The following is a 9,812-nucleotide window of genomic DNA, read 5'->3' on the forward strand; positions in this document are numbered from 1 at the left end:
AAACACAGGAAAGCAGCCAAAATGGGGAGACAAAGAAACATGTCACAAATGAAAAAAAAAACAGGAGAAATCTCCAGAAAAAGAACTAAATAAAATGGAAGCAAGAAAACTACTGGATACAGAGTTTAAAACCATGGTTACAAGGATGATTAAGGAACTGAATGAGAACTTCAAGGAACTTAGTAAGAATTTCAAGAAAATTAGTGAGAATAGCAATGACACAAATAGGATCAGTCAGAAATGGAGCATACATTATCTGAAATAAAGAATAACTTACAGAGTCCCAGCTGGTGTTGGTCAGTAGTTGAGTGTTGACTCATGAACCAGGAGGTCATGGTTCAATTCCTGGTCAGGGCACATGCCCAAATTGCAGGCTTGGTCTCCAGTGGGGGTATGCAGGAGGCAGCTGATCAATGATTATCTCTCATCATTGATGTTTCTATCCCTCTCTCCACCTCCCGTCCTCTCTTCAAAATAAATAAAAAAAATTTTAAAAAGAAAATATTTATAGGGGATCAACAGTAGAGTAGAGGATGCTGAATTTGAAGGAATCAAGAATTTGGAATATAAAGATGCAAAAAAACACCCAATCAGAACACAAAAAGAAAAAAGAATCCAAAAACATGAAGACAGTGTAAGGAGCTTCTGGGTTGACTTTTGCATCATGGGAGTACTGGAAGGAGAAGAGAGACATGAAAACCTATTTGAAAAAATAACGACAGAAAACTCCTCTTACCTAGTGAAAGAAATAGACACACAAGTTCAGGAAGCACAGTAAGTCCCAAACAAGAGGAACCCAAAGGGGCCCACACCAAGATACATCATAATTTAAATGCAAAAGGTTAAAGACAAAGAGAGAATCTTAAAAACAGCAAGAGAAAAACAGTTGGTTACCTACAAGAGAGAGCCTCTGAGACTATCAGCTGACTTATCAACAGAAACTTTGCAGGCCAAAAGGGAGTGCCAAGAAATATTCAAAGTGATGAAAAACAAGGACCTATAATCAAGATCACTCTACCCTCAAAGTTATCATTTAGAATTGAAGGTCAGATAAAGAGCTTGCTAGACAAGGAAAAGCTAAGAAGTTCATCACCACCAAACCAGTATTACATGAAATGATAAAGGGTCTTCTTTAAAAAGAAGAAGAACTAGTCCTAGCTGGTTTGGCTTAGTGGATAGAGCATTGATCTGTGAACTGAAGGGTCCTGGGTTCAATTCTGGCCAAGGGCACATGCCCAGGTTGTGGGCTTGATCCCCAGTGGGGGGTGTGCAATATCTCTCTCTCCCTCCCTCCCTCTTCCTTCCTCTCTAAATTAATTTATATATATATATATATATATATATATATATATATATATATATATATATATATACTAGCGTTCCCATTGCAGGAAAAATCCTGCAATAGGGTTTCCTGCTGCACTCTACCCTGCCCTGCCTGCTCTCCTCCCTTGTCCCCTGCCCCGCCTTCTCCGCTAGCCCGCCCACTCTTCTTCCTTCTCCCCCGGCCCCGCCTCCGCTCCTCTCTTCTTCCCCACCCTGCCTTCTCCGCCAGCCCGCCTGCTTTACCCTTCTCCCCCGGCCCACCTGCTTTTCCCTTCTCCCCCGGCCCGCCTTATCCCCCAGCCTGCCTGCTTTTCCCTTCTCCCCCAGCCCACCTTCTCCGCCAGCCCGCCTGCTTTTCCCTTCTCCCCCGGCCCGCCTTCTCCACCAGCCCTCCTGCTTTTCCCTTCTCCTCCCCCCCGCCCCCGGCTTGCTTGCTTCTCCACAGCTTTGCTCCCTTCTGCAGCTCTTGGCTTCTTTCTACGCTGTCTTGATATGCAAATTAGCCGCCATCTTTGTTGGGGTAATTTGCATACTCGTCCTGATTGGTTGGTGGGTGTGGCTTGGCTGGTGGGCGTGGCTTGGGCGTAGCGAAGGTGCGGTCAATTTGCATATTTGTCTATTATTAGGTAGGATATATATATATATATATATATATATATATATATGTATGTATGTATATACACACACACAGATATATAAGAATATATAGTATGTTTTAAAAAAGAAATAAAATATAAAAATATGAACAATAAAATGGCAATAAATGCCTATCTATCAACAGTTGAACCTAAAAATCAAATAAATGAACAAGGAATCTAATGAACAGAATAAACTGATGAATAAAATAGAACCAGAGGCATGGAAATATGGAACAGATTGACAAATCTCAGAGGGAAGGGAGGAGGGGGAACGGGAAGAGATTAATCAAAGATTTTATATGCATACTAGAGGCCCGATGCACAAAATTCATGGCAGGGGGAGGGGGTCCCTCAGCCCAGCCTGCGCCCTCTCACAATCCAGGACCTAACTTCCCACCTGCTTGCTCCTTACAGCTTGGCTCACCGCTCCTTAACACTGCTGTGGAGGCGAGAGAGGCTCCAGTCACTACCGCTGCGCTCACCAGCCACGAGTCCGGCTTCTGGCTGAGCAGCCCACCAGCTGTGGGAGCGCACTGACCACCAGAGGGCAGCTCCTGCATTGAGTGTCTGCCCCCTGGTGGTCAGTGCGCCTCATAGCGACTGGTCGTTCTGCTGTAATGGTCACTGGGCTTTTATTATATAGATATGCAGTACCTATGGACACAGACAATAGGGTGGTGAAGGCCTAGGGCAGGGCAGGAACCAGTGGAGGGCAGCATGGGGGCGGAAATGGGGGCATCTATAATACTACCAAAAATAAAGGTTTTTGGGAGAAACCAGGATGACGGCCTAGGTAAGCACCTAAACTGCTGCCTTGCACAACAATTTCAAAACAACAACCAAAAGATAGAATGGACATCATCCAAAACCACAGGAAAGCTGGCTGAGTGGAAATTCTACAACTAGAAGGAAAGAGAAAAATCACGGATCAGAGGAGCCGCAAAGCGCTGAGGTATAGAGATGCGCGCAGAGAGGAAGGGCGGCTGAGTGCCTGGCTGGTGGGAGGGGAAAAGAAGCCCCCGACTGCACTGAACCCCAGTTCCGACTGCACTGAACCCCAGCTCTGGCCGAAACCCCGTGGACCCAGGCTCATACGGGTGGAGTCTGGAATGTAGAGAAAGGCACATGGAGACTCAGAGACTCGGAGACTCGGGGGAGCCGCAGCAGGCAGGGGTCTGGAGGCACGCACACACATGAGTGAGCGCAGAAAGGTCTGACTGCGGAGGTTGCTGCAGGCTTTCCATAGTGGAAGGAGTCGGAAGCTCCTGACTGCACTGAAACCCAGTTCCAGGCGAGCCCCTGGGGGACCCACGCTCTTACAGGGGGAATCTGGACTGTCAGGTGGAAACTCAGGGGATCCGAGTAAGGCAGAGGTCTGGAGGCGCGTGCACAAGGGCAAGGCTGACAGGAAGCCAAGACTGTCTGCTCAGCCCTGAGACTCTGCCCCATCCAAGCTGAGCACAGAGGCTTTTGCAATTTTGCAAGTCTGGTCCAAAAGGCTGTCTCCAATACAGAAGGTATCCTGGCATAGACACAGCTGATACTCACAGCCAATTGGCCTGGAGGTCAATTCCTCCCAGTGATACCAACAACAATCAAGACTTAACTACAACAAGGCTGTACACACAGTCCACAAAGGGGAGCACCAAGAGTGTCCACCTCAGGTAACTGGGGAGGCTGACCCACCGGCCATATAGGAAACCTAGCACACAAAGCTATCCTACCAACTCAGGGAAGCAGTGAAAATGCGGAGTCAAAAAAACAGACCACAAATGAAAGAAATGGAGAACAAACGACTGGATATAGAATTCAAAACCACGGTTATAAGGTTTTTCAAGAATTTCCTAGAAAAGGCCGATAAATTTAACAAGACCCTCGAGGATATGAAAAAGGACCAACTAGAAATTAAACATACACTGACTGAAATAAAAAATATTATACAGAGACCCAACAGCAGACTAGAGGAATGCAAAAATCAAGTCAAAGATTTGAAATACAAAGAAGCAAAAAACACTCAACCAGAAAAGCAAAAAGAAAAAAGAATCCAAAAAGTTGAAGTTAGTGTAAGAAGCCTCTGGGACAACTTCAAGCATACCAACATCAGAATTATGGGGGTGCCAGAAGAAGAGAGAGAGCAAGATACTGGAAATCTATTTGAAGAAATAATGACTGAAAACTTCCCCCACCTGGTGAAAGAAATAGACTTACAAGTACAGGAAGCGCACAGAACCCCAAACAAAAGGAATCCAAAGAGGACCACACCAAGACACATCATAATTAAAATGTCAAGGGCAAAAGACAAAGAGAGAATCTTAAAAGCAGCAAGAGAAAACAGTTAATTACCTACAAGGGAGCACCCATATGATTGTCAGCTGATTTCTCAACAGAAACTATGCAGGCCAGACAAGAGTGGCAAGAAATATTCAAAGTGATGAACAGCAAGAACCTACAACCAAGACTACTCTACCCAGCAAAGTTATCATTCAGAATGGAAGGTCAGATAAAGAGCTTCACAGATAAGAAAAAGCTAAAGGAGTTCATCACCATCAAACCAATATTATATGAAATACTGAAAGGTATTCTTTAAGAAGAGGAAGAAGAAAAAAGTAAAGATAAAAATTATGAATAACAAATACATATCTATCAACAAGTGAATCTAAAAATCAAGTGAATAAAAAATCTGAGGAACAGAATAAACTGGTGAATATAATAGAATCAGGGGCAAAGAAAGGGAGTGGACTGATAATTATCAGGGGGAAAGGGGTGTGGGGGGTGCAGGAAGAGACTGGACTAAAATCGTACACCTATGGATGAGGACAATGTGGGGGAGGTAAGGGCAGAGGGTGGGGTGGGAACCGGGTGGAGGCGAGCTATGGGGGAGGGGGGGAGAGGAGAAACAATTGTAATAATCTGAACAATAAAGATTTATTAAATTTTAAAAAATAATAAAAAATAAAGGTTTTTTAAAAAAATAAATACTTAACAATACATGGGTAATGTAGCCATAATTATGCTATTTAGTCAAATGCTGACTAAATTCACCTCCTTGGGTCCCAGCACTCCCAAACTCCCCCCTCACCAAGTTCTCTTTCCTGGTGGTCTGCTTTCTTCTGGGTCCTCTGAGGAACATATGTATTAGGTTTCCTGGGAATATGGAGTCAGGATTGCTTCCCCAGGACTGAGTGTGCAGCTTTCCACATACAAGGGTCCCTCCCAAGCCTTTCATAGGGAGTTGAGTTCTCCTTCCTCCTTCATCATCATTGCTGTGTGGGCAACTTTTCAAGTTCTAGCTGTCATGAGATCCAATAAAGCCATCAAATCAACAAAATATTCTCACCAGGGTCTTCCGTTATATAAAGACAGTAGTGCCCAGGCCCAGCACTGACAAATAACTGGAATCTTTGCTGTATGTTTTTCTCCTCTAAGGCATCCCATAGGCTTGGAGCTAAGAGGGTCACTCAAGGGTAGACCCCCACTTCAGGACTGCTTCACCACACACAACGTTCCCTTGACACGAAACGGTCCTTCCCCACATCCAGTCCTCTGTGGCAGAGACGATGCTGTGTCTTCACCAAACTTTTCTTTTTCCTCCTGGTCTGTGATGGGGTTAATTTTAAGTGTCAACTTGACTGGGCCATGGGGATGCCCAGGCATATGGTCAAATATCATCCTGGGTGTGTCTGTGAGGGCACCTTGTGTGAGGTTAACATTTGGATCAGTAGAGTTAATAAAGCAGGTTACCCTCGCCAATGGCGATGGGCCTCAGCCAATCAGTAGTGGGCGTGAGTAGAATAAAAAGACTCATCTGCCTCCAAGTATGGGAAACTCCTCCTGCCTGACTGCCTTCAAGCTGGGACATTTGTGGGGGTTTTTTCCTGCCTTGGGACTTGGCCTGGAACTACACCGTGGGCTCTCCTGGGTCCCCAGCTTTCCCACTCAGATATTAGGACTTGTGAGCCTCCATAAATGCATGAACCAGTTCCTTACGATAAGTGAGTGTGTGTGTGTGTGTGTTGTGTGTGTGTGTGTGTGTGTGTGTGTGTGTGTGATTGTCTGTTTGGAGAACCCTGACTAATACATAGGCCAATAGAAAACCTCCTTTTCCTAGTCTCCTTTCTAGCTGGAGTCATGTGCCTGGTTTTAGCCAATAGAAGGTGAGTGGAATTGCGGGGACAGAAAGTGAGGGCCTCAGAAGTGGAGCCACAGAATGCAAGGAGCCCGGGTCCAAGCCATTGCTTAAAAGGCAGCTGCTGGTCTGCATTGCACATGCATGATAAGAATGTTTGGGGTTTTCATATCACAAGATAGCCTGGGCTTCCTAAGATACCCCCTCTCTCCCTCGGGCTAACCTGCAACTCCACTCCAAACTCACCTCTTATCAGCTCGCATCACTCAATCAGACCGTCTAGGATTTCTTTCTGAACAGTGTCCTTCCCTTTTCCCTCACTTTCTTGGCAGAAGAGGAGGTTTTCTTAGGGGAAACACACACACACACACACACACACACACACACACACACACACTAGTGTAATGGAAGAGGATTCCTGGGGGATGCAGTAAGAGGGAGGAAATGTCCCTGTGTATCTCAAATCAACATGTTCCTCAGCTGCTGAGAAATGGGCACGCCTTGCCAGGCATCATGTTTCTATTGGTTCTAGTTACTTGGAAACCTGAGGCCAGTCCCACCATAGAAGGCCTGGGTCACAAGCAACAGTTGTTCCCCGCCTCTCCAATCCCTCTAAGGAGTGCTAGATACATAATTTGGGGGGCTCAGTGCAAAATGAAAATGTGGAACCCCTTGTTCAAAAAGCAGGGAAAAAGTGCCATGAAAGGTGTTAACACAAAGCTTTTCCCTTTCTTCCCCAGCCTCTCTCTACTAGGGATGGTTTGTGTGTGTTTTTAATTTGCTGTTTAATGTTTTAAGTAAAAAAAAAAAGAAAAGAAAAAAGAAAATTCTAAATCATTATGAATTTTACTTTTTAAGTTGTGCCATGTCCGTCTTGAATGAAATGCAAGAACATTTAATTTGTATGTGGAATCATTGGAAGTACTCAATTCATATTTTGTTCGTCTAGGCATATGTATTTTGTTCTGACCAGAACAGTGGAAATATTGTAAAACAATAACTTAACTGTTTTCATTTTACTTCTTGATGCACATACATTCTACCAACAACTCTATGGAAGACAGTGGCTTCCATAACACACTTCCTTCGTACTCACTCTGAGTCTCCGTGAACTTCCATACATCATGGGTCCACTGGGCTCTGTACGCATGGGGTACCACGGAGGCTACATATGAATGGAGCAACAGGGAACAGTGACTGACGTTCACACAGCACACATCTCCTCTGCTCATGTGCATCGCCATGGTCTCAATGGAGTTCACAAAAAGCACACGTGGAAAGATGAAATTGTTAAGAACTTCAAGATCTTGACAGCAGAGGACCAAACCAAGTGCCACGCCCTTCTGAGCAAAGGAACGTGTGGAGAGCGGCTACAGTGTTTGGACAGGTGCAAGCCTCGGACTAATGAGAGGGCACAGTCCTCTCATGGCCACGTGCAAGTCCCAGCTTGGGGGGCAGAGCCCTCCCAGCACAAGTATAGCCAACAGCTATAGTTGTAAGCTTGAACCTATGGTCCGAACACGTGGTCCCACGTGCCTGAGTGACGTGGGCTTGATAGAGTTCAGGTGCATGTAATTGAGTAGGATTGAAACCCACGAGAAGGTTATAAACATCTTGACCATGCCCTCACTTTGCCTCGTGGCATCTGCTATAAAAATAAAGACACGGCTTGTAGTCCGTGGCGCTGTCGCTAGCTCTCCATCAGAGAGGACAGCGTCCCACCGAGACCCAGCTTTCATTCTCTTGTCTGTCTTCTCAATCCTTCACTGCCACCACTCAGGTTCGCCCTTGGCCGTGCTGGTGCGGCACAGGAACGGCTTGATTGTACAGGTCACATGCCCATGAATCCAGGGATGCTTAAGGACATCTGGTACCCCAAGCTTGTCTGGGAATTCTAGTGCAGGGGCCAAGCCTGAGTCTCATGTGTTCCCAGGCCGCACATTGGTTTTCCTATACATCAAAGCTTGATGGGGTGATTCAGTGAGCTCGAGCCATTTGTCTTTGTGCAGAGAAGATAGTCCAACCTTGGCCCCAAGTTCTCTGAAGTCTGAGGACAAGTTTTCCCTGCAGTTGCTCAGCGAGCACTGCCCTCTGCTGGCTCCACTGGAGCATGTTTAAGTAAAACCGAATGCCTTGGATATTTCATTGCTTCTTAAACTTTCCATCGAACCGCAGAAAATCACCTGGTGGTCTTGTTAAAATGCAGACTTTAAGTCAGTAGGTCCTGGGGGAGAATTGAGATTCTGCATTTCTAATGAATTACCAGGAGACACAGATACTGCTGCCCACACACCACTGTTTTTTGTTTTAAGATTTTTATTGATTTCAGAGAGGAAGGGAGAGGGGGTGAGAGAGAGAAACATCAATGATGAGAGAGACTCATTGATTGGCTGTCTCCTGCATGTCCCTACTGGGGATTGAGTCCACAACCCAGGCATGTGCCCTGACTGGGAATCAAAGGGCGGTTGACCTATGAACAAGGAGGTCACAGTTCGATTCCCGGTCAGGGCACATGCTCCAGTTGTGTGCTCCATCCCCAGTAGGGGACTTGCAGGAGGCAGCTAATTGATGATTGTCTCATCATTGATGTTTCTCTATCTCTCTCTCTCTCTCTCTCCCACTCTCCCTTCCTCTCTGAAATCAATAAAAATATATTTTTGGTCCATGGGACGAGGCTCAATCCACTAAGCCACCACAGCCGGGCCCACACACCACTGTTTGAACAGCACGGCATAAGATGCCTCCAGGCTTTCTGCTGTTCTGACCATTAGCTTTGTGTTTCTAGCCTGTCCATGGGACTTGGTTCTCTCCTCCGCTTATTACCCTGCTCGGCTCCTGGGTCCCACACTCATTCCCTTCTCAAGTTAAAATTCCCAGTGGTCCTTCCTAGGTTCCCGTGGTCCCCAAGTGCATTGGCTACACTGCCAGGGACCAGCTTGTCCCAACAGCAGCACTAGGTGACACATGGAAGTTTGCAAGGCCAGGAGCTCCTGGGAACTCAGAGAATGCAGCCTTCACAGATGGCTCTGCCCAAAGAAACAGCTTGATTGGGCCCGGGTGGTGGGACCGACTAGGGGCACACCTAAATGAGGCCTGGGCCTTCAAATCAATGAGTTCATTTATTGCCCACCCATACTTACCACATGCCTGGCCATGCTGGGGGCTGAGACCCTATGTTGGCAACTGCTTAATGAGACCCCATGTCGACTGGACCCGTCGTTGTGCCTGACTCTGTGCCACACTTTTTACCCAAAAGCTCCTGTCTAAGGAATGGGTCTGGGTATTGGGAGAGAAAGTCTTTCCAAAGTTCTTCATTGCAGGTTTTAATTTTAAGTGGCTTCCTTGACCATGTTTATGCTACACAACTCTTGCGGAGACCAAAGCAGTCTTAGAGAGGTTGCATCTTGCCCTAACCAGTTTGGCTCAATGGGTAGAGCGTCAGCCTGCAGACTGAAGGGTCCTGGGTTCGATTCCAATCAAGGGCACATGCCTGGATTGCAGGCTCGGTTTCCAGTAGGGGGCGTTCAAGGAGGCAGCCGATCAATGATTCTCTCTCATCATTGATATTTCCCTCTCCCTTTCCTCTCTGAAATCAATAAAAATATATTTTTTAAAAAGGTTCCATCTTTTATTCTCACTTCTTGTCCAGGAATAATAGGACCCACCACCTGCAGTGCCTTTGGGCTAGCATGTTTGTTAAAGTGGCATCTTCTGCCCAGCCG

The sequence above is a fragment of the Cnephaeus nilssonii genome (genome assembly GCF_951640355.1).
Source record: "Cnephaeus nilssonii genome assembly, chromosome: 21".
Lineage (NCBI taxonomy): Eukaryota > Metazoa > Chordata > Mammalia > Chiroptera > Vespertilionidae > Cnephaeus > Cnephaeus nilssonii.